Source organism: Salmo salar, chromosome ssa26 (assembly GCF_905237065.1).
Source record: "Salmo salar chromosome ssa26, Ssal_v3.1, whole genome shotgun sequence".
NCBI classification, from domain to species: domain Eukaryota; kingdom Metazoa; phylum Chordata; class Actinopteri; order Salmoniformes; family Salmonidae; genus Salmo; species Salmo salar.
Window position 1 is genome coordinate 38,240,844 of NC_059467.1, and position 25,557 is coordinate 38,266,400.

Sequence of the window (25,557 nt, forward strand, 5' to 3'; positions counted from 1 at the left end):
CTAGCAAGCGGAACTAGATGTCAATACACACTAACTTAGTCCTTTCAAAAAGTGCTACACTTATCAGTCATGCCGCTTTTCATTCTATAAACTGGAAGGTCAAAATTAAGCATAGACCTGACCTGTGAGGTCAGTACAGTTCACTCCACAAGTAGCCTACCCATTCACCCATCTACATTGTAGCACAGTATGCAGAGTCAGTTTCTTTCAAATAAAATAAGTCATGCCTTGTATGCCACAGTTGTAGACTAACAGTGAAATGCTAATTTACAGGTCATTTTCCAACAATGCAGAGTTAAAGATACAAAATAAAATAGTGACACAAGGAACAATTACACAGTGAATAACAATAACAAGTAAATATAGCATGGCTATATACAGGAAGTAGCAGTACCGAGTCGATGTGCAGGGGTACAAGGTAATTGAAGTAGTTATGTACATATAGGTAGGGGTAAAGTGACTAGGCAACAGGATAGATAAGACAGTAGCAGCAGCGTATGTGGTGAGTGTGAAAGTGTGTGTGAATGTGTGTATGGCGTCAGTATGCATGTGTGCGCGTGTTGGGGTGTCAGTGTATGCATGTGTGAGTGTGTGGGTAGAGTCCAGTGTGTGGGCATAAAGTCAGTGCAAAAAATGGTCAATGCAGGTAGTCTGGGTAACCATTTGATTACCCCCACAGCATGATGCTGCCACCACCATGCTTCACCTTGGGGATGGTGACAGGTTTCCTTCCGACCTGACGGTTGGCATTCAGGCCAAAGACTTGAAACTTGGTCTCATCAGACCAGAGAATCTTGTTTCTCATGGTCTGAGAGTCTTGAGGTGCCTTTTGGCAAACTCCAAGTGGGCTGTCATGTGCCTTTTACTGAGGCGTGGCTTCCATCTGGCCACTACCATAAAGGCCTGATAGGTGGAGTGCTGCAGAGATGGTTGTCCTTCTGGAAGGTTCTCCCATCTCCACAGAAGAACTCTAAAGCACTGTCAGAGTGACCATTGGGTTCTTGGTCACCTCCCTGACCAAGGCCCTTCTCCCCAGATTCCTCAGTTTGGCCGGGCGGCCAGCTCTAGGAAGTCTTGGTGGTTCCAAACTTCTTCCATTGAAGAATGATGGAGGCCACTGTGTTCTTGGGGACCTTAAATGCTGCAGAAATGTTTGGGTACCATTTCCCAGATCTGTACCCCGACACATTCCTGTCTCGGCGCTCTACGGACAATTCCTTTGACCTCATGGCTTGGTTTTTGCTCTGACGTGCACTGTCAACTGTGGGACATTATAAAGACAGGTGTGTGCCTTTCCAAATAATGTCCAATGAATTCAATTTACCACAGGTGGACTCTAATCAAGTTGTAGAAACATCTCAAGGATGATCAACGGAAACAGGATGCACCTGAGCTCAATTTCGAGTCTCATTGCAAAGGGCCTGAATACTTATGTAAATGTGATATTTCCGTTTTTATATAATACATTTGCAAAAATTTCAAAAAAAACTGTTTTTGCTTTGTTATTATGGGATATTGTGTGGAGATTGCTGAAGATTTGTTTTTATTTAATCTATTTTAGAATAAGGCTGTAACGTAACAAAATGTGGACAAAGTCAATTGGTCTGAATACTTTCCGAAGGTACTGTAACTGCTACATATCAATACAGCATTATGTACTGAACAAAAATATAAAGGGCAGAGGCAGGAGCAGGGGCCCAGCCATGAGTGGGCTTGGGAGGGCATAGGCCCACCCACTTGGGAGCCAGGCCCACCCACTGAGGAGCTAGGCCCAGCCAATCAGAATGAGTTTTTCCCCACAAAATGGCATTATTACAGACAGAAATACTCCTCAGTTTCATCAGCTCTCCGGGTGGCTGGTGTCAGACAATCCCGCAGGTGAAGAAGCCCTATGTGGAGGTCCTGGGCTTGAGTGGTTTCACATGGTCTGCGGTTGTGAGGCAAGTTGGACGTGTTTCCAAGTTCTCTAAAATGACGTCGGAGGTGGCTTATGGTAGAAAAAGTAACAATTATCTGGCAACAGCTCTTGTGGACATTCCTGCAGTCAGCATGCCAATTGCACACTCCCTCAAAACTTGAGACATCTGTGTCATTGTGTTGTGTGACAAAACTGCACATTTTAGAGTGCCCTTTTATTTCCCCCTGCATAGGGTGAACATGTGCAATGATCATGCTGTTTAATCAGCCTCTTGATACGCCACACCTGTCGGGTAGATGGATTATCTTGGAAAAGGAGAAATGCTCACTAACAGGCATATGAACAAATTTGTGCACAAAATTTGAGAGAAATAAGCTTTTTGTGCATAAGGAACATTTCTGGTAACTTTTATCTCAGCTCATGAAACATGGGACCAACACTTTATATGTTGCATTTATATATTTTTCAGGAAATAATTTCCCATGTTGCCTTTTACTGGATTTTTCCCACCCGCGATATGAATATCGGGTCGCGACTGAGGCAACCAGGTGAGTTTTCCATACCAAAACAAAACCAGTTGACAACCACCGCTTTACACAATTATATTATGTTCATAGCTGAAAGTAAAGGTGCAGCCCTTGGTTGTTTTTTTCATTGACTTAAAGGAATCATTTAAGTACTTATGTCATGTGGTGGTTGGGGAAAAGAGCTGGATGTTTAACATACAACTCTTTCCTTTTATCTTAGTTCAATTTGACAAGGTAAATAAAATGAAATAAAAAGGTGATTTAAAAAAAACTAGATTTTTCTCATATAAATAGATTAGTGTTATATACTGTTTTTTGTTTTAAGCCTTTCACAAACCTTAACCCTAAACTATCCCTTACCCTATCCCTAACCATTCAGAATTAATGCCTAAAATGACATTTTAGTTTCACTTTATGTAGAGTTTGACTTACAGCTAAGATAAGGGACCACATGGCAAAATTAAAACGTCTTGACAAATTCTGTTGACAAATTCTGTTGACAAATTCTGTTGCAGCAGTTTTGTCACCAAGTATCACACATTTTTGTGCATTCCTGAAAATAAAGGATTTACTACACAGCCCTTAGTTGTTGTTTTTTTCATTGTCTTGAAGGAATCATTTCTTTGATCTGTTTATTTGTAATCTACTGTATGTTATGTTGCTGCAATATAATGTTTCATTGTCAAATAAGATCTTTTTTCACAAAAACATAAGCAAAAGTGAAACCAGAAAGAACACACCACACCCTGCGGTGAATACGCTGTCTATCTCTACAGCAGCCTACAGATTTGTTCATTCATTGATGGCCAGCAGCAATGGCAGAAGCATACTCATTCTCTCTGCTTGTTGAGCTAGGAAACCCTGATGTCCCCAAAGTACAAAACAAGTTGATCAAATATTTCCAGAGTAAAAAGTCCAACGGTGGTGATTGTCTAGTTGAAGTCTCAAATGGACAAAGAGCAGTTGTGTGGTTCCGGACAGAGGAGGGTAAGTTTTATAAAAGTTCACTTGTTTTTCCACAAATTATACAGGTTATGTGCATATTGAAATCAAAGGCATAAGGCTGTTTATAAGATACACTATTATGAAATAACAACCCTCATTTATTTTCATTGTCCTAGTGGAAGGGTTATATGTAAGCTAAATATGTGAAGACACTCTGTCACGTCCTGACCAGTAAAGGGGTCATTTGTAATTGTAGTATGGTCAGGGCATGGCAGGGGGTGTTGTTTTTGTGTGTTTTGGGGTTGGTTTATTTAGAGGGGATTTGTTCTAGTTTTCATTGTCTATGTTCGTTTTCTATGTGTGGCCGAGTATGGTTTCCAATCAGAGGCAGGTTTCTTTCGTTAGACCTTACAGTGAAATGCTTACTTACAGGCTCTAACCAATAGTGCAAAAAAGGTATTAGGTGAACAATAGGTAAGTAAAGAAATAAAAACAACAGTAAAAAGACAGTGAAAAATAACAGTAGCATGGCTATATACAGTAGCGAGGCTATAAAAGTAGCGAGGCTACATACTGACACCGGTTAGTCAGGCTGATTGAGGTAGTATGTACATGTAGATATGATTAAAGTGACTATGCATATATGATGAACAGAGAGTAGCAGTAGCGTAAAAGTGTGGGAGACGGGTCACAATGCAGATAGCCCGGTTAGCCAATGTGCGGGAGCACTGGTTGGTCGGGCCAATTGAGGTAGTATCTACATGAATGTATAGTTAAAGTGACTATGCATATATGATAAACACTTATACCATGTTAAATCAGAAGGACATTTGAATTATGCAATTAACACATTGAGACACATCATTTTCTGAAATGTGTATTTTCTGTACATATTTTAAATAGAAAAATATATTTAGTTTTGAATAGGCTTTCTGTAAATTATTGTAGGCTATGCCTATGATAATTGGGTCGGTCCACCAATTGAGTACCTTTTGGGTAGTGTAACTTGGTCCAAAAAAAAAATGTTATTTCACACTTTCACATTGTCATAAAGAGCACATGTTCAACTAAAAGAAAAAACATCTTGTCCCACCTGAAGAATAAACGACTCGCTATTATGTGTCAAATAAAGTAACAGGGTTGACCGTAACAGTGTTGAACGTAACAGGGTTGACGATTTAATCGGTGCAGGAAGAGGCTTCCAGAGAATTCTGAACAGCAGCCACAGTTTATTCTAGTGAAACTAGTCAGAAGAAAAGTGAAAGTTGAAAGATTTCACCACACCCTGCAGTAAACATCTATGTCTACTTTTTCTTACTTTCTGCCCCCAATGTTCTTACTAGGGTAACTTTGATGTATAGATGATTCAAATCATATGATCCACACCAGATGAGGTTATGTGCATAATGAAATCAAATGCATAAGGCTGTTTATAAGATACACTATTATGAAATAACAACCCTTATTTAATTTAATTTGTCCCAACGGAAAGGTCAAATGTAAGCTAATTATGTGAAGACACTTTCAGACATTCCACATTGTGTTTAGTTGCAAAAAATCGTTTAGTTTTATCTATTTTTCAATGAATTTTCAGTTTTTCTTGAAATTTCTTTGTAGGCTATATATCCTTGAAAATGATGCTGATTCGTGATCTGCCCGTTTGTCCCGTCCAGACACGTTAATTAATTATACAGTGGAGATCATATTGCAATATTGTAACAATTTTGCAAATGTCAGAGATAATGTCTAGATCACAGGATGTTGGTGGACCCTTAATTGGGGATGACGGGCTTGTGGTAATGGCTGGAGCGGAATTGGTGGAATGGTATCAAATACATCAAACACACGGTTTGATGCCATTCCATTTGAGCTGTCCTTCCCCTCAGCAGCCTCCACTGGTCCAGATGCTTTTTACATTGGAGATCAAGTTTATAAGTTGCATGGATGGGCAAATGTATTAGTATTAGTAGCAGTAGTACAGTAGTAGTAGTAGCAGCAGTAGTGTGTTGCTAGGTAACGATGTAAACAATGGCACTTCTTATGAATGTACTGGCCACGTGTGTGTTGCCTAGTATATTATGGGCAGGATAGGCTCTAACAATGGGAATTCCAAACCAAAATAGTTTCACATAGGAAGATTGAAGATTCAACAAAGCACATTTTAATTCTGCAATTTCCATGGAAGAATATTAAATCATGTCTGGTTTCGAATATGTATTCTGTAAATTATTGTTGGCTACAATTTTTGCTGTTGAATAAAACATGACATTGTCCTATAAAGACCACTACACAAAGTATTGTTATAACTTTTTTGTGTGTATCAAGAATGGTCCACCACCCAAAGGACATCCAGCCAACTTGACACAACTGTGGGAAGCATTGGAGTCAACATGGGCCAGCATCCCTGTGGAAAGAATTCCACACCTTGTAGAGTCCATGTCCCAACGAATTGAGGCTTTGTACACTTAGTGTATATCTGCTTTTTATTACTTTATGCCCCAAACGTTCTTACTAAAGTAACCTTTGCCTACTTAAAGTTGTGTAGCCCTTTCCTGCAGTCAACTACCAAAAGCACCCTCTTTGGCCTCAAGAGTTTGGCCTTTTATTTATATATATATATATATATATATATATATATATATATATATACAGTACCAGTCAAAACTTTGGACACACCTACTCATTCCAGGGTTGTTCTTCATTTTTACTATTTTGTACATGAATTAACACATACTGAATCATTAAGTAAGCAAAAAAGGATATATTCTAGATTCTTCAAAGTAGCCACCCTTTGCCTTGAAGACAGCTTTGCACACTATTGGCATTCTCTCCCAGCTTCATGAGGTAGTCACCTGGAATGCAATACAATTAAAACTTCTTAGGGCTCAAATCCCGTTAATGGACAGCCAGTGAAAGTGCAAAAAATTCAAAAAACAGAAATCTCATTGTCACGGGCTGGCTCAAGAAAGCAGGAGAGGTAGAGTCAGGCGCAGGAGACAGAGAATTCTTGACCACACTTCTTTATTCCAGAAAGTAGATATGGTCGCCAAAAATAGGGACGCAGCCCTTAAATACTTCTGCGGTGGTGAACACAAAGAAACCAACCACAGGCAGAGGAAAACCAGCACACGTTCCTCAAGCACATAAACCGGACAAGAAACATAATCACGCACAAACACAGACATCCTGCGCTAAACTAAATAACCCCCCCTACTAATAACTAACCCAAAACAGGTGCGTGCCTACCTAGACCTAACCAACAGAAAGTGAAACAAAAAAGGATCGATGGCAGCTAGTAGGCCGGCGACGACGACCGCCGAACTCCGCCCGGCCGAGGAGGGGCGCCACCATCCGTCGGTGTCGTGACACTCATAATTAAAATTCCTCAAACATACAAGTATTATACACCATTTTAAAGATAAACTTCTTGTTAATGCAGCCACAGTGTCTGATTTCAAAAAGGCTTTACGGCGAAAGCATACCATATGATTATGTTAGGTCAGCGCCTAGTCACAAAAAAACATACAGCCATTTTCCAGCCAAAGAGAGGAGTCACAAAAAGCAGAAATAGAGATAAAATTAATCACTAACCTTTGATGAGCTTCATCAGATGGCACTCATAGGACTTCGTGTTACACAATACATGTATGTTTTGTTCGATAAAGTTCATATTTATATTCAAAAATCTCAGTTTACATTGGCACGTTATGTTCAGTAATGTTTTGCCTCCAAAACATCTAGTGATTTTACAGGGAGCCACATCAATTTACAGAAATACTCATCATAAACGTTGATATAAGATACAAGTGTTTTACATAGAATTAAAGATACACTTCTCCTTAACCTGTCTGGGCAAGGGGGCAGTATTTTCACGGCCGGATGAAAAACGTACCCAATTTAAACAGGTTACTACTCTGGCCCAGAAACTAGAATATGCATATTATTAGTAGATTTGGATAGAAAACACTAAAACTGTTTGAATGGTGTCTGTGAGATAGACTACCCCTGGATGCAACCGCTGTGTCAGACTTTAAAATAGTTTTACGGAGAAAGCACATTTTTCAATATTCTGAGTACATAGCTCAGCCATCATGGTGAGCTATTCAGACACCCACCAAGTTCGGGGCAACCTACACTCAGAATTAGTATTAGAAATATTCTCTTATCTTTGCTGATCTTCGTCAGAATGCACTCCCAGGACTGCTATTTCCACAAGAAATGTTGTTTTTGTTTCGAAATAATACATATTTATGTACAAATACCTCCGTTTTGTTCGTGCGTACAGATCACTTATCCAAAGGCATAACGCGCGAGCGCAGAACGAGAGACGAAAAGTGAAAATGTTCCATTACCGTACTTAGAAGCATGTCAAACACTGTTTAAAATCAATCTTTATGGTATTTTTAACTTAAAATTAAGATAATATTCCAACCGGACAATAGTATATTCATTCAAGAAGAAAAAGAAGGAACGGCTTGCTCGCGTGACGGCGCATATCCAATCCCTTTGTTGCCAGGCAGACCACTCAATAACTGAGCTCCTATTATCTGCCCAGTGACAGGAAAATGCTCAAACCACTTTCTGAAGGCTTTAGACAGCCAATGGAAGCCTTAGGAAGTGCAACGTCCCCCACAGACACTGTAGCGTCGATAGAGAATCAAAAGAAGAACTACAATTCTCAGACTTTTCACTTTCTGGTTGGATTTTTCTCAGGTTTATGCCTGCCATATGAGTTCTGTTATACTCACAGACATCATTCACACAGTTTGAGAAACTTCAGTGTGTTTTCTATTAAAATCTACTAATAATATGCATATCTTAGCTTCTGGGCCTGAGTAGCAGGCAGTTTACTCTGGGCATGCTTTTCATCCGAATGTAAAAATACTGCCCCCTAGCCTTAACATGTGTGCCTTGTTAAAAGTTAATTTGTGGAATTTCTTTCTTTCTTAATGTGTTTGAGCCAATCAGTTGTGTTGTGACAAGATAGATGGGGTATACAGAATATAGCCCTATTTGGTATTAGACCAAGTCCATATTATGGCAAGAACAGCTCAAATGAGCAAAGAGAAACGACAGTCCATCATTACTTTAAGATATGAAGGTAAGTCAATCCTGAACATGTCAAGAACTTTGAAAGTTTCTTCAAGTGCAGTCGCAAAAAACATCAAGCGCTATGATGAATCTGCTCTCATGAGGTCCACCACAGGAAAGGAAAACCCAGAGTTACCTCTCCTGCAGAGGATAAGTTCATTAGAGTTACCAGCCTTAGATTGCAGCCCTTTTGCAGTTCAAGTAACAGATACATCTCAACATCAACTGTTCAGAGGAGACTGCGTGAATCAGGCCTTCATGGTCGAATTGCTGCAAAGAAACGACTTCTAAAGGACACCAATAAGAAGAGACTGCTTGGGCCAAGAAACACAAGCAATGGACATTAGACCGGTCTGATGAGTACAAATTTGAGATTTTTTGGTTCCAACGCAGAGTAGATGAACGGACGATTTCTGCATGTGTGGTTCCCACCGTGAAGCATGGAGGATGAGGTGTGATGGTGCTTTGCTGCTGACACTGTCAGTGATTTATTTACAATTCAAGGCAGATGTAACCAGCATGGCTACCACAGCATTCCGTAGCGATACGCCATCTCATCTGGTTTGGGCTTAGTGGGACTATCATTTGTTTTTCAACAGGACAATGACCCAACACACCTCCAGACTGTGTAAGGGCTATTTGATCAAGAAGGAGAGTGATGGAGTGCTGCATCAGATGACCTGGCCTCCACAATCACCCAACCTCAACCCAATTGAGATGGCTTGGGATGAGTAGAACTGCAGAGTGTAGGAAAAGCAGCCATCAAGTGCTCAGCATATGTGGGAACTCCTTCAAGACTGTTGGAAAAGCACTACGGGTGAAGCTGGTTGAGAGAATGCCAAGAGTGTGCAAAGCTGTCATCAAAGCAAAGGGTGGCTACTTTGAAGAATCGAAAATATATTTAGATTTTTTTAACACTTTTTTTGGTTACTACATGATTCCATTTCATAGTTTTGATGTCTTCACTATAATTCTACAATGTAGCAAAGAGTAAAAAATAAAGTGAAACGGTTTTGTTATATCTCAGTTGTCTGTGATGTATATAGTGTAATATTGATATGCAAACTCAAAATGGTATACATTTCAACTCTATATCTGACATGGTACAGGTATCTTACATCTAGATGTTCCGCTAGCGGAATTCCTCGCCAATATCCAATGATAGAGCGTGGCGCGAATTACAAACACCTCAAAAATCCAAAAACGTAAATTTTTCAAACATATGACTATTTTACACCATTTTAAAGACAAGACTCTCCTTTATCTAACCACATTGTCCGATTTCAAAAAGGCTTTACAACGAAAGCAAAACATTCGATTATGTCAGGAGAGTACCCAGCCAGAAATAATCACACACCCATTTTTCAAGCTAGCATATAATGTTACAAAAACCAAAACAACAGCTAAATGCAGCACTAACCTTTGATGATCTTCATCAGATGACACTCCTAGGACATTATGTTATACAATACATGCATGTTTTGTTCAATCAAGTTCATATTTATATCAAAAACCAGCCTTTCACATTAGCATGTGACGCTCAGAACTAGCATACCCACCGAAAACCTCCGGTGAATTTACTAAATTACTCACGATAAACGTTCACAAAAAACATAACAATTATTTTAAGAATTATAGATACAGAACTCCTTTATGCAATCGCGGTGTCCGATTTTAAAATAGCTTTTCGGTGAAAGCACATTTTGCAATATTCTGAGTAGATAGCCCGGCCATCATGGCTAGCTATTTTGACACCCACCAAGTTTGGCACTCACCAAACTCAGATTTACTATAAGAAAAATTGGATTACCTTTGCTGTTCTTCGTCAGAATGCACTCCCAGGACTTCTACTTCAACACCCAATGTTGTTTTGGTTCCAAATAATCCATAGTTATATCCAAATAGCTGCGTTTTGTTCTTGCGTTCAAGACACTATCCGAAGGGTGACGCGCCGGCGCGTATCGTGACAAAACATTTGAAAATATTCCATTACCGTACTTCGAAGCATGTCAAACGCTGTTTAAAATCAATTTTTATGCGATTTTTCTCGTAAAATAGCGATAATATTCCAACCGGGAGACCTTGTTTTCGTTCAAACACTGAAAATAGAAAATGGAGTCTTCACATGCACGCGCGCACCAGTGTCATTGTTCTCAGAACGACAACTTTCCAAAACCCCTACTGTTTTTCGCCCAGGGACTGCAGAGTTATCATTCCCCGTTCTGGCGCCTTCTGAGAGCCTATGGGAGCCTTAGAAAATGTCACGTTACAGCAGAGATCCTCTATTTTCGATAAAGAGGCTACAGAAGGCCAAGAAATGGTCAGACAGGGCACTTCCCATATAGAATCTTCTCAGGTTTTGGCCTGCCATATGAGTTCTGTTATACTCACAGACACCATTCAAACAGTTTTACAAACTTTAGGGTGTTTTCTATCCAAATCAAATAATTATATGCATATTCTAGTTTCTGGGCAGGAGTAATAACCAGATTAAATCGGGTACGTTTTTTTTCCGGCCGTGAAAATACTGCCCCCTATCCTAAACAGGTTAACCACATGTGTGAGGTGTATACATTCGTTTTCAAAGTAGATTTTTTGAAAACTACCAAGAAACAATCTGTGTGACCATAATTTGCCCACTGCAGTATTACAATGACATGATGCACACTAGAATATGGCAGTGTTTCTGTCATTGGTAACACATATCTTCTTCTATCTTTTTGACGGCAATTAATAAAAACCTGCCGTTTACACATGTTGATGTTGTTTACACATGTTGATGTTGTTTACACATGTTGATGTTGTTTACACATGTTGATGTTGGGGGTGATGGTGCTGGAGATTATGAATATGATGTTGAAAAGCAGTTACAGTTCCCTGGTTAGGGTTAGTGGCTAGTTAGTTGAAACACCTACAAAGCACCTGTTTGGTAATATACAAATAAAGTGATACCCAAGGTCAAGTATAGAGAATAGGAATACTGTTGTCTGTAGGAAACAAGAGTTGCTACAAAAAATTATCATGGCTGCGATTTCAGTTGCTGGTTTCAAACTTTGGAGCTTTATAAATTGGTAAGATTGTGTATTTTCTGTCCCATGCACAGCCAGGCAGAAGGTTCTTGGGAAGCAAGTGCATGAGATCAAGTTGGATCAAGGAATGCTGAAACTGACCGTTCGACTGCCACCAGATGGGGTCACAAGTTCACAGGTCAGTGGTCCATGAAAATGTCCAATCATGATCCTTTTACAGCCTCAAGACACTGTTGGTGTCCTTTTTCCAAAATCTTATATACAGTACCATGATTTTAAGCGACAGATCAACATTTTCTGGGGAGGAGGGGCTGGTCCAACTCAAGGTGTCATAAAAAAAAAGTGCACCCCCCTAAACTAAACGGAACACCCTCCCCCCTCATCAAAAACAAAGGAGGACCAAGCCACTCTTCATATAATGAATTAAAATACCTTTATTTGTATGGCATGTTCAATGGCAACAAAGTTTTAAAAATCCTACGCATTTCAGCTGCATGGCCTTCGTCAGGGAGTACAAAGAAATAATAATACAATGTCCTCTTTTGAACAGCTTTTCCAATTAGCCCTAATTTGATTACACATACCTTTAAGCAAAAAAAGTGAAATACTGTAGCTATGTTATCAAAAAATTCAACTCCAATTAGAAGCATCAGAACGCCTAGAAAGGTAGTTCTAACCTTAAATATGTCTGGGAGAAGTGTCAAGAATAGGAAAGCAATATATTCCATAGTACACTAGAACACAGCAAACATGGACAACAACAGTCTAAACATAGCTGAGGGCAATTGAGCAAAATGTCCACTAGATGACAACAAATGGACCTATCACAACCCTACAGGAAGGGTGAGAAATCCATATCTTCATTTAAACCAGGGTACTTAGTGGCCTGTAGTTTGTAAATCCCAAAACTTTCTCTTTGGTTTAACTGTTTAAGACGGTCCCCTTTTCTAATTGAGGCCGGAACATGATCAGTACCCATAGCTTGTAGGGAGGCAGGGTTGCCATGGTGTAAGGACTTGTAGTGCCTTGCCATGGGGTAGTCTTCATTGCCTACCTGTATGGTGTACTTGTGTTCCGCTAAGTGGTCTTGAAGGCGTCTCTTTGTCCGTCCAATGTAGAACACCTTGCACTGTGGACATTCCAATCTGTAGATGACATGAGTGGTTTTGCAGTTAATGAAATGCTTGACGTAATACTCCATTTTAGAAGCCGTGTCAACAAAATACTTTTCTGTGCAATATTTCTGCAATGGTTGCACTGGTTACATTTAAAAGAGCCCTTGGGTTTGTGGTCAAGCCAAGTTTTTTGAGAGTCACCAGGAAGATAGCTGTGGACTAATTTGTCATTTAGGGTAGGACATCTCTTAAAGCTTATGACTGGTGGCTCAGGAAAGACTTGGCGTAGTAGCGTATCACTTTGGATGATTCCCCAATTATTTTTAATGATTCTTTTAATATTATCTGCTTCAGTGCTGTATTTTGTAACAAAATACTCTCTCTCTGATGTATCACAAGGCAGTCCCCTTCACAACAAGTTCTCTCTGTCAAGTAATCCAGCCCTTATACCTGCATCTTTCAGGACCTGAACACTGTAGCCCCGATTCAAGAAACGATTCTCCAATTCAGCAGATTTGACACTGTAGTCTGTTACCTGATCGCAAATTCTGCCGACTCTTTAGAATTGGCCATATGGAATGTTCTCTTTTAGCCTTTTGGGGTGAAAGCTGTCTGCCCTCAGAATGGTATTCCCATCTGTAGGCTTCATAAAGATTCATGTGTGCAAACAACAAACAACATTTTTTGTCATCCAAAAAATGAATGTTATCCTTGCTGTACTCCATAGTTAGTTTGATGTTAGGGTTAATGCTGTTAAGGTATTGGTGGAAGGAAATAAGTTAATCTTCTGAGCCGGACCAAAACAGGCAAACATCATCAATACAGCGTCCCCACCATATAATCCGGTCAAAGAAATGGTTATTAGAAGGATCCAAAATGGATCTGTTTCAATTCAGTTTTTACGTCCTCTATAGGGTTGAAGGTAAGAGATTGATAGAATTCATCATTGTCTAATTGACGGTAGGCTTCTGTCACATATTTGTCTTTAGTCCACACTACTGTAGCGCCACCTTTGTCTGCTTTTTTAAACACAATCCATTAATTTTTGGATAATGATTGAACTGCATCCATCTCTGTCTTAGAAAAGATTACATCGTGTTTGGTTGGAGTCAATTTTACCCTTAAACAGATTCTCCACATCAAAATTCACCTTCTTGGCAAATGTATTTAGTGTGGCATTCTGGACGATTGGGCTTAAAAGGTGTTTTTGAGGGCACAGAAACTGCCTGACCTGAGACACTGGTGTCTGTAGTTGGAGAGATGTTTTGCTTGTACCAGGCCTTCATATGTAGATTCCTGTAGAAACAAAATAGATCAATCTTTGTATTGAATTCATTAGTTGAGTATGTGGGGGCAAAGGACAGTCCTTTAGACAAGACACTTACGCAATCATCAGAAAAGTGTTCTCCAGAAATGTTGATCACAGCATTGTTCTGGTCCTGCTCCGTGTGATTTGATAGTCTTATATAATTAACTCAAAATAATATTTACGACCAAAAATAATAATAACTGTAGTGACCCTGTGTTTATTAACGTAGATATCGGACTTTTCCACTTCAGGATGCTTTATGGCACAGTCAATGTCACACAGGGCTACGGGCCAGAAGGTTGAGGGTTCGCTGACCACCACAGACGAGCTCAATCTCCCTGCCTGTTTCATTACACTCAGAGCCGGCTGCAGACAATGATCAGATAGGGGGAAATCAGATTTTCAACATTTTAATGCCATATTTTTAATTGCATAAAATATATGCAACTCATTTTCCACCAATAGGTTTCTGTGCCAATGCACCACACAACCAATAAACAAAGCATGCCAACTTCGGGCACTTCAATGTCATGGTTTGCATTTTCAACACCACAATCAATCTCGACAAACAGAAAATACATTTCTCCCTGCCTTGTAGGCTTAGCCAGTATCAAAGGCTTGGCAATGTCCGAATGTCATTACGTTTTTGGTGTTTTGTAACAGATGTCACTTTCCATTCATCAATTGGATGCTGCAGTTTGGATTGATTGATTTTATTTGTTTGTTAAAAAAATACATAAATGCACAAAGATTTTTAAAGTGACCGGTATTGCACAATAAAGTCGGGGACTTATTTCTATTGTGGTCACTATTTTTTACAGAAATACATAACCTCTTAGGGATCCCTTAAATGCGACTACCACTCAAATCCCATTAGCAGGATTGATTTGACAACATCCAGTGAAATTGCAGCGCGCGAAATTCAAACTACAGTAATATCAATATTCAACCTTCACGAAAATAGAAGTGTAATACATCATAATAAAGCTTCACTTTTTGTTAATCCAGCCGCTGTGTCAGATTTGAAAAAGGCTTTACGGCGAAAGCAAACCATGCGATTATCTGAGGACAGTGCCCCGCATACAAACACATGAAAATCATATTTCAATCAGGCAGGTGCGACAGAAAAGTCAGAAATAGCCATATAATAAATGCCTTACCTTTGAAGATCTTCTTCTTTTTGCAATTCCAAATGTCTCAGTGACACAATGAATGGTCGTTTTGTTTGATAAATTCCTTCTTTATATACACAAAATGTCCATTTATTTGACGCGTTTCATTCAGAAATTCACCGGTTCCAACATGACTACAAAGTATCTAATAAGTTACCTGTAAACTTGGTCCAAACATTTCAAACAACGTTCCTAATCCAACTTTAGGTACCCTGAAACGTAAATATTCTGTCAAATTTAAGACGGAATGAACTGTTTCTAATACCGGATAGTTCACACGCACCAAAACAGTAGAGTCCACAGGAGTGACACTTACAAAGAACAGCAATACTTCTTCATTTCTCAAAAGAAAAACATCAATCAATTTCTAAAGACTGTTGTCATCTAGTGGAAGTCATAGGAACTGCAACCAGGTTCCTATTAAATAGGGCTTCCTTAGAAACCTAATGGAAAACACATTGACCTCAACAACAAAAAAATTCCCTGGATGGATTGTGCTCGGGGTTTCGCCTGCCAGTTCTGTTATACTCACAGACATTATTCTAACCGTTGTAGAAACTTCGGAGTGTTTTCTATCCAAATCTACTAATTATATGGATATCCTTCTGGGCCTGAGTAGCAGGCAGTTTACTTTGGGCACGCTTTTCATCTGGACGTGAAAATACTGCCCCCTATCCAAGAGAGGTTTTAAGTACAATTCTTACAAGGTTGTTTGGATGGTAGCTTATTCTTTAAATGTTTGGGGCTGCTGGTGAACAATGATGTACAGTCATAATCAAAGTGACTCTGGACTAGCACACTCGCCAGAGTCTTTAGGGTGTCTATAGCTAGGTTTCCATCCAATTGACGACAGATTTTAATGGGAATATTCAAAAATCTTCATAAAACATTTCAGAGTTTCCTTTGGGAAAATTTGGCACCGGACAACATGACAGGCTAGATTTTAATTTACCGGACATTTGAGAAATTTAACGGACATCCATAGTTTTTTATTTTTTATTTCACCTTTATTTAACCAGGTAGGCCAGTTGAGAACAAGTTCTCATTTACAACTGCGACCTGGCCAAGATAAAGCAAAGCAGTGCGACAAAAACAACAGAGTTACACATAAACAAACGTACAGTCAATAACAAAATAAAATAAAAATAGAATCTATGTTCAGTGTGTGCAAATGTAGAAGAGTAGCGAGGTAGGCAATAAATAGGCCATAGATTCAAAAATAATTACAACTTAGCATTAATACTAGTGTGATATATGTGCAGATGATGATGATGTTCAAGTAGAGATACTGGTGTGCAAAAGAGCAAGAGGGTAAGTAATAATATGGGGATGAGGTAGTCGGGTGTGCTATTTACAGATTGGCTGTGTACTGGTACAGTGATCGGTAAGCTGCTCTGACAGCTTATGCTTGAAGTTTAGAGAGGGAGATATAAGACTCCAGCTTCAGAGATTTTTGCAATTCGTTCCAGTCATTGGCAGCAGAGAACTGGATGGAAAATCGGCCAAAGGAAGTGTTGGCTTTGGGGATGACCCGTGCAATATACCTGCTGGAGCGGGTGCTACAGGTGGGTGTTGCTATGGTGACCAGTGAGCTGAGATAAGACAGGGCTTTACCAGATACATTCAGATCCGACCTGGCGCAGCCAACGCCATCAATAAACAAGGCATGTTGGCCAAATGAGCCACATTTACGTGTCCTTAAAAACAGCTATAACAAAAACACTATTCCTTGTGTTTCGATGTGTAGCATATGCAAACATGTATACCCAATTTTTTTATTGGTTTTTAGGCTACTTTCCTAAAATAATAATTGTCCATCTCACGGTTCAGCTGTCAGAAATTTTAACACTAAACGTATCAGAGGCATTGCATGCATAGGCCTATAGGTTTAGTTGTCCACTGTCTGATATTTTTTTTAAATAATTGAATAATAATTGAATATTAATTGAATATAAAATAAAGAGAAGCTTAGGCCTAACCCCAGAGAGATAGAGAGAGAGATATGCCGGTGGCATGCTAGACACCAACATGTATTTCTTTATGTCAGATGGCTACTGCGTCTGCTATACAGATATAGCAATACAGAAGGAGGCTAATTTGTTAATTTTCTATCAGAATAAGTTGTATAAAGGTAAGCATTATATTGTTAGATTATAGGAGTAACTCTGGTAGGCCTGAAACAGTCTTCCTCAACTCAAGTTCAACTGTCAGAGTCAGTTGGAGCGCCAGGGCGTACTGACTTCATATCATAGGCCTGTAGTATGTAAACCTTAATAATAGCCACACCACACCAAACCAAACCATCACAAACGTCTCTAAACTTTATTAGGGAAATATCAAAAGTACAGTGCATTGGGAAAGTATTCAGACCCCTTCTCCTTTTCCACATTTTGTTACGTTACAGCCTTATTCTAAAATTGATTTAATACATTTTGTTCCTCATCAATCTCCACACAATACCCCACAATGACAAAGCAAAAACAGGTTTTTAGAAATATTTGCAAATGTATTAAAAATAAAAACAGAAATACCTTATTTAAATAAGTATTCAGACCCTTTGCTATGAGACTCGAAATTGAGCTCAGGTGCATCCTGTTTCTACAACTTGATTAGAGTCCACCTGTGGTAAATTCAATTGATTGGACATGATTTGGAAAGGCACACACACGTCTATATAAGGTCCCACAGTAGACAGTGCATGTCAGAGCAAAAACCCAGCCATGAGGTCAAAGGAATTGTCCGTAGAGCTCAGAGACAGAATTGTGTAGAGGCACAGATCTGCAGAAAGGTTCCAAAACATTTCTTCAGCATTGAAGGTCCCCAAGAACACAGTGGCCTCCATCATTCTTCAATGGAAGAAGTTTGGAAACATCAAGACTCTTCCTAGAGCTGGCCGCCCAGCCAAAGTGAGCAATCGGGGGAGAAGGGCCTTGGTCAGGGAGGTGATCAAGAACCAGATGGTCACTCTGACAGAGCTCCAGAGTTCCTCTGTTGAGATGGGAGAACCTTCCAGAAGGACATCCATCTCAGGACATCCATCTCTGCAGCACTCCACCAATCAGGCCTTTATGGTAGAGTGTCTGAATACTTTCTGAATGCACTGTAAGTCAAGCCATTGTTCATAGAAAAAATACAAGCAGAAAAGCAAATATTAACCAGGGAAAATATACACTACCCTCCCTTGTGCCCAGTAAAAAAAACACAACCCTCCCCAGTACATTTCTGTCTGTCCCTAATAGTACATGTGTTTCAAGGAAGTTTGGTCAATGTTCTGTAGGTGATTCTATCAACAAAAAAAGCCTAAACATCTCTCCATTAAATAGTCAAATACAAAAAACTATAAAAATAGGAATAACACAAGTTTTTTATGTTTAGGAAACACCATCTGCTGTGAACTCAGGCAAACCAAATACTGGTAAGTGAGTAAAATTCAATTGTGATCTATGTGGGAGGGGTTGTTTTGGTAATGATGGAAAAATGTCTGTAAAGCTGTTCTAAGAACTCTATGCTCAACATATGCCCTACACACAAATGTATATTGCTCACGATTCATAGACTAGGTCCAATGTTGGTGAAAGGAATGTTTTGGGTTCAATATCTTGTAATGGTTCACAATCATTTTTATCATCCACTGTTTCATGATTATTGTAAACAATTCCTGTAAAATTGGGATCTGACAGTCTTGATTTAGTTACCTGCCACTACCGGTGATCTAGCCACGAAAAGCAGAGATGACATGTAGTTACCTTACACCATTAATCTAGCCAGGGTGCTGTTGAGCCCCTTGTACTGTAACTGATCTAGTCCAGCTGCAGGCCCACAGCAAATGGTCTGTCACTAATCTACTGGCCATAGTTATTCCCTACCACATACACGTTAACTCCTTTTCTTTCCAAGATCCCTTTCCTCCTTACCGAGATCCCTTTCCTACTTACTCATTTCCTATATTGCTTTCCTCCTAACCTAGCTCCCTTTTCTTTCCTAGCTTCCTCTTTTCTTATCTTTCCTCCTTACCCCCTTTCCTTATCTCCTATCTACTTTCCTAGCTTTCTTTTATTTAACTAAGCAAGTCAATTCAGAACAAATTCTTATTTACAATGACGGCCGAGGAACCGTGGGTTAACTGCCTTGTTCAGAGGCAGAACAACAGATTTTTACCTTGTCAGCTCGGGTATTCGATCTAGCAACCTTTCGGTTACTCGTCCGATGCTCTAAAGCCACTTGGCTACCTGCCGCCCCCTTTCTCCTTCCCTATATCCATTTCCTTATTTCCTTTCCTAGCTTTCTTTCCTTTTTTTATTTTCTAGCTTCCTTTCCTTTCCTAGGTTCCTTTCCTCTTTTCCTAGCTCCCTTTCCTTTTTTACTTTCCTAGCTCTCTTTCCTCCTTTTTCCTAGTTTCTTCATTTTTCCAAAATTCCGTTTGGGATATTCCTGAATTCTGTTTTCTTGGTAAAAAGTTTCCTGGTTTGGTTTTTCTTTTTTGGTTTTTCACTCTCAAAAATAAAAATGTTCACAGAGAAACATGTCAAAGAGTCCATGTCAAAGCCTAAAAGCGCCAACAAGGGTCAATTTTGACACCAAGGGTTCATAAATGTCGTAATTTCTTAACCTTTTTTTGATCTTTCTGAAATTTTAGGACAACTATTTTCTGACAAGCACACAATTCACCATGATTTCGGTGTTAATAGGGAGGAATGAAGCTTTCGTTCTTTTTTATTTTCTTGCTTCCTTTTCTTTTCTAACTTCCTTTCCTCCTTTCCTAGCTCTCTTTCCTTTCCTAGCTCCTGTTTCTAATTTCCTTTCCTTGCCCCCTTTCCTCCTATCCTTTCTGAGCTTCCTTTCCTTATTTCCTAGCTCTTTCCTCCTTTCCTAGCTATCTTCCCATTCCTAGCTCCCTTTTCTCCTCGACTTTCCCAGCTCATTTCCTTTCCTCCTATCCTTTGAACTTCCTTTCCGTCTTTTTCTAGCCCCCTTTCCCTATTTTATTTTCCTAGCTCCCTTTCCTTTCTTCCTTTCCTAGCTTAATTTCTTCCTATTCTTGCTCTCTTTCCTTAATTTGCTTATTTTCCTCTCCTACTCTCTTAGCTTTCCTCCTTTCCTTGGAAAGGGAGCTGGGAAAGGGGGAAATTAGTCTAGGAATCGAGGAAATGATAGGAAGCAATGGGGAACAAGGAAAGGAAGCTAGGAATGGAGGAAAGGAAACAGAAGTAGGAACGGAGGAGGGAAAAGGAAGCTAGGGAAGGAAAGGGAGCAAGGAAACAAGGAAAGTAAAGGGAGTTAAGAAAAGGATCGGAGGAAAGGGAGCCAGGAAAATAGAGGGGAGCAGTGGCGATTTTAGCATGTAAATCTTGGTGGGGGCAAAAAAATAAACAAGTGGGATGCATGCCAGCAAAGCCACTACACAGCACAACACTAAACAATACATTAATTGCACTATAACGGTGACAAACGGTGCCCACAAACTGTTAGAGCCTACATAAAGCTGTCCCAACCTCAGAGTCCCAACACCTTACCACTGCTACATCTGGCTAACAGCGGAGCCTTGTCTGGTAGCAAAACAGTTCATTCAGCATCATTTACTGCCTTTAAAAAAAACATATCTGATATGGCTAATTTGCTTAAACAAATGGGGTTTCTACTGACAATTAAGAGGACGACAAGCGGATAAGAAGCAATCCGTAATTTCGATTAAGACATTAATGAGCGAGCTAGGACGAATGTAGTCAATGTAACTATTTGTTACATGTACAGTGACAGAATTCAGAACATGTGTCGTTCTTACAGTGTTCTCCCTGTACACCAAGTCAGAACCGTAGAATAAATAAAGGGGCATATAAGCAGACAATGAAAGCTCTTACAGTATTCGATGATTACATTTCTCAAAAACAGGTTACAGGCTACATGTGCACGACCAAGTCAGAACAGTAAGCGAAATTAAGAGGTGAAAATAGATTATTAGGGTGAGGCACATGGGCTACTAACAACTTACTACACAATATACACTTAGTATTAGTTTCTCAGCTACTGTAGACATACAGTTGAAGTCGGAAGTTTACATACACTTAAGTTGTAGTCATTAAAACTCGTTTTTCAACCACTCCACAAATTTCTTGTTAACAAACTATAGTTTTGGTAAGTCGGTTAGGACATCTACTTTGTGCATGTGTAACGGTTATCGTCAGATTTAGACCAAAATGCAGCGGGGAAATGTGCACTCATCTTCTTTATTATAAACGGACAAGAAGGAGAACCAAAATAAACACGTACACAAACAAAACACAACGACTATTCACAGGCTGGTAAGGCACAAGGCTATACACAGAACAATCTCCCACAAAGTACTCAACAAACACATACCTATATATAGGACTCTCAATCAGAGGCAACTAGAAAACGCCTGCCTCCAATTGAGAGTCCAACCCCAATTAACAAAACATAGAAATTCAAAAGACTAGACAGAACATAGAAATGCACTAACATAGAACAGTGCCCAAAAAACCCCGGAATACATAAATCAAATACCCTACTAAACAAACCACCACCCCGAACCACATAAAACAAATACCCTCTGCCACGTCCTGATCAAACTACAATAACAAATAACCCCTATTACCGGTCAGGACGTGACAGCATGACACAAGTATTTTTCCAACAATTGTTTACAGACAGATTATTTCATTTATAATTCACTGTATCAAAATTCCAGTGGGTCAGAAGTTTACATGCACTAAGTTGACTGTGCCTTTAAACAGCTTGGAAAATTCCAGAAAATTATGTCATGGCTTTAGAAGCTTCTGATAGGTTAATTGACATCATTTGAGTCAACTGGAGGTGTACCTGTGGATGTATTTCAAAGCCTTCTTCAAATTCAGTGCCTCTTTGCTTGACATCATGGGAAAATCAAAAGAAATCAGCCAAGACCTCAGAAAGAAAATTGTAGACAAGTCTGGTTCATCCTTGGGAGCTTTTTCCAAATGCCTGAAGGTACCATGCTCATCTGTACAAACAATAGTACGCAAGTATAAACACCATGGGACCACGCAGCCATCATACCACTCAGGAAGGAGACACGTTCTGTCTCCTAGAGATGAACGTACTTTGGTGCAACAAGTGCAAATCAATCCCAGAACAACAGCAAAGGACCATGTGAAGATGCTGGAGGAAACAGGTACAAAAGTATCTATATCCACGGTAAAACGAGTCCTATAGCGACATAACCTGAAAGGCCGCTCAGCAAGGAAGAAGCCACTGCTCCAAACCGCCATAAAAAAAAAGCCAGACTACGGTTTGCAACTGCACATGGGGACAAAGATTGTACTTTTTGGAGAAATGTCCACTGGTCTGATGAAACAAAAATAGAACTGTTTGGCCATAATGACCATCATTGTGTTTGGAGGAAAAAGGGGGAGGCTTGCAAGCCGAAGAACACCATCCCAACCGTGAGGCACGGGGGTGGCAGCATCATGTTGTGGGGGTGCTTTGCTGCAGGAGGGACTGGTGCACATCACAAAATAGATGGCATCATGACGCAGGAAAATTATGTGGATTTATTGAAGCAACATCTCAAGACATCAGTCAGGAAGTTAAAGCTTGGTCACAAATAGGTCTTCCAAATGGACAGTGACCCCAAGCATACTTCCAAAGTTGTAGTAAAATGGCTTAAGGACAACAAAGTCAAGGTATTGGAGTGGCCATCACAAAGCCCTGACCTCAATCTTATAGAACATTTGTGGGCAGAACTGAAAAAGTCTGTGCGAGCAAGGAGGCCTACAAACCTGACTCAGTTACATCAGCTGTCAGGAGGAATGGGCCAAAATTCACCCAAGTTATTGTGGGAAGCTTGTGGAAGGCTACCTGAAACGTTTGACCCAAGTTAAACAAACAATTTAAAGGCAATGCTACCAAATACTAATTGAGTGTATGTAAGCTTCTGACCCACTGGGAATGTGATGAAAGAAATAAAAGGTGAAATAAATAATTCTCTCTACTATTATTCTGACATTTCACATTCTTCAAGTAAAGTGGTGATCCTAATTGACCTAAAACAGGCAATTTTTACTAGGATTAAATGTCAGGAATTGTGAAAAAACAAGTTTAAATGTATTTGGCTAATGTGTATGTAAACTTGCGACTTCAACTGTATTTACCTCTGTGCCAAATTGTGTGCTTTTATCACAAAGTTTTCTACTGAGTCCACATTTTCATTTTAGCAGCGTACTACTACTATTCAAAAAGATAGATTATTTATTAATTCCTCTATATTAACACAGAAATCATGCTAAATTGTTTTTTGTTGTCGGTAACTAGTTGTCCGAAAAATGATATTTTTTTTAAGGGTTTCGAAATTATGGCAACTAGGCTCTTTTCCTGGCACAGTTTGACAACAGACAATTTCCACAGAAAGAGTTTGCCCCCTCTCAACAATTCTTATATTAGGCAGAGTTTCTTGCCTTTACATTTACAGAAATCAATTTGTTCATTCTCAGCTGCTACTGGTCCAAAAGACTTACTTCAGGGTGGAAACACAGCTCCTCCTGAGATTCAGGGGGAGATGGTTAGTGTGAGTGCACCAACGGACGAGGAAGAGCAGGGGTCCACCTCAGCCTTGCTGGAGAACATTCAGGAGAGTATGGACCATGAGTTATTGGAGATGCTGGTGGAGAATGTTTTAAAAGATTCACCTTCTGCATCAGAGAACTTCAGTCTGGAGGTCCTGCCTGACACCTGCTTGGCTGTTGTGACATTTCAAAATGCAAAAGGTAAACGAATAAAAAAAGTGAACAGCTTAAACAGTGCTTTCGGAAAGTATTCAGACCCCTTCACTTTTTCCACATTTTGTTACTTTACTGCCTTATTTTAAAATTGCTTAAATACACTGCTCAAAAAAAAATTAAGGGAACACTTAAACAACACAATGTAACTCCAAGTCAATCACACTTCTGTGAAATCAAACTGTCCACTTAGGAAGCAACACTGATTGACAATAAATTTCACATGCTGTTGTGCAAATGGAATAGACAACAGGTGGAAATTATAGGCAATTAGCAAGACACCCCCAATAAAGGAGTGGTTCTGCAGGTGGGGACCACAGACCACTTCTCAGTTCCTATGCTTCCTGGCTGATGTTTTGGTCACTTTTGAATGCTGGCGGTGCTTTCACTCTAGTGGTAGCATGAGACGGAGTCTACAACCCACACAAGTGGCTCAGGTAGTGCAGCTCATCCAGGATGGCACATCAATGCGAGCTGTGGCAAGAAGGTTTGCTGTATCTGTCAGCGTAGTGTCCAGAGCATGGAGGCGCTACCAGGAGACAGGCCAGTACATCAGGAGATGTGGAGGAGGCCGTAGGAGGGCAACAACCCAGCAGCAGGACCGCTACCTCCCCCTTTGTGCAAGGAGGAGTAGGAGAAGCACTGCCAGAGCCCTGCAAAATGACCTCCAGCAGGCCATAAATGTGCATGTGTCTGCTCAAACGGTCAGAAACAGACTCCATGAGGGTGGTATGAGGGCCCGACATCCACAGGTGGGGGTTGTGCTTACAGCCCAACACCGTGCAGGACATTTGGCATTTGCCAGAAAACACCAAGATTGGCAAATTCGCCACTGGCTTCACAGATGAAAGCAGGTTCACACTGAGCACGTGACAGACGTGACAGAGTCTGGAGATGCCGTGGAGAACATTCTGCTGCCTGCAACATCCTCCAGCATGACCGGTTTGGTGGTGGGTCAGTCATGGTCTGGGGTGGCATTTCTTTGGGGGGCCTCACTGCCCTCCATGTGCCCGCCAGAAAAAGCCTGACTGCCATTAGGTACCGAGATGAGATTCTCAGACCCCTTGTGAGACCATATGCTGGTGCGGTTGGCCCTGGATGTAAGGGCTGTCGTCGTAATAAAACCAAGGTGCAGCGGAGGATGTGTGTTCATCTTGATATTTAATGAAAAAAGGAGAACACTATACAAAAATAAACCAAATACAGCAAAACAGTCCTGTCAGGAAAAACTCTCAACAGAAAGCACTAGACAGAAACAATCACCCACCAAAACCCAAAGGAAAAACAGGCTACTTATGTGTGACTCCCAATCAGCAACAACAAACTACAGCTGTGCCTGATTGGAAGCCACACGGCCAAAATCAATGAAACAAACCAACCTAGAAAAAAGAACATAGAATGCCCACCCAATGTAACACCCTGGCCTAACCAAAATAAACAACAAAAACCCCTCTCTATGGCCAGGGCGTTACACTGGGTTCCTCCTAATGCAAGACAATGCTAGACCTCATGTGGCTGGAGTGTGTCAGCAGTTCCTGCAAGAGGAAGGCATTGATGCTATGGACTGGCCCGCCCGTTCCCCAGACCTGAATCCAATTGAGCACATCTGGGACATCATGTCTCGCTCCATCCACCAACGCCACGTTGCACCACAGACTGTCCAGGAGTTGGCGGATGCTT

The 25,557-nt window shown here is 40.2% G+C and overlaps 1 pseudogene; it reads left to right on the forward strand.

Annotated features, from left to right (window-relative positions):
• Positions 1 to 3,255: 3,255 nt before the first annotated feature.
• The window catches only part of LOC123723937 (protein mono-ADP-ribosyltransferase PARP14-like), a 54,277-nt pseudogene continuing 31,975 nt past the window's right edge, over positions 3,256 to 25,557 (forward strand).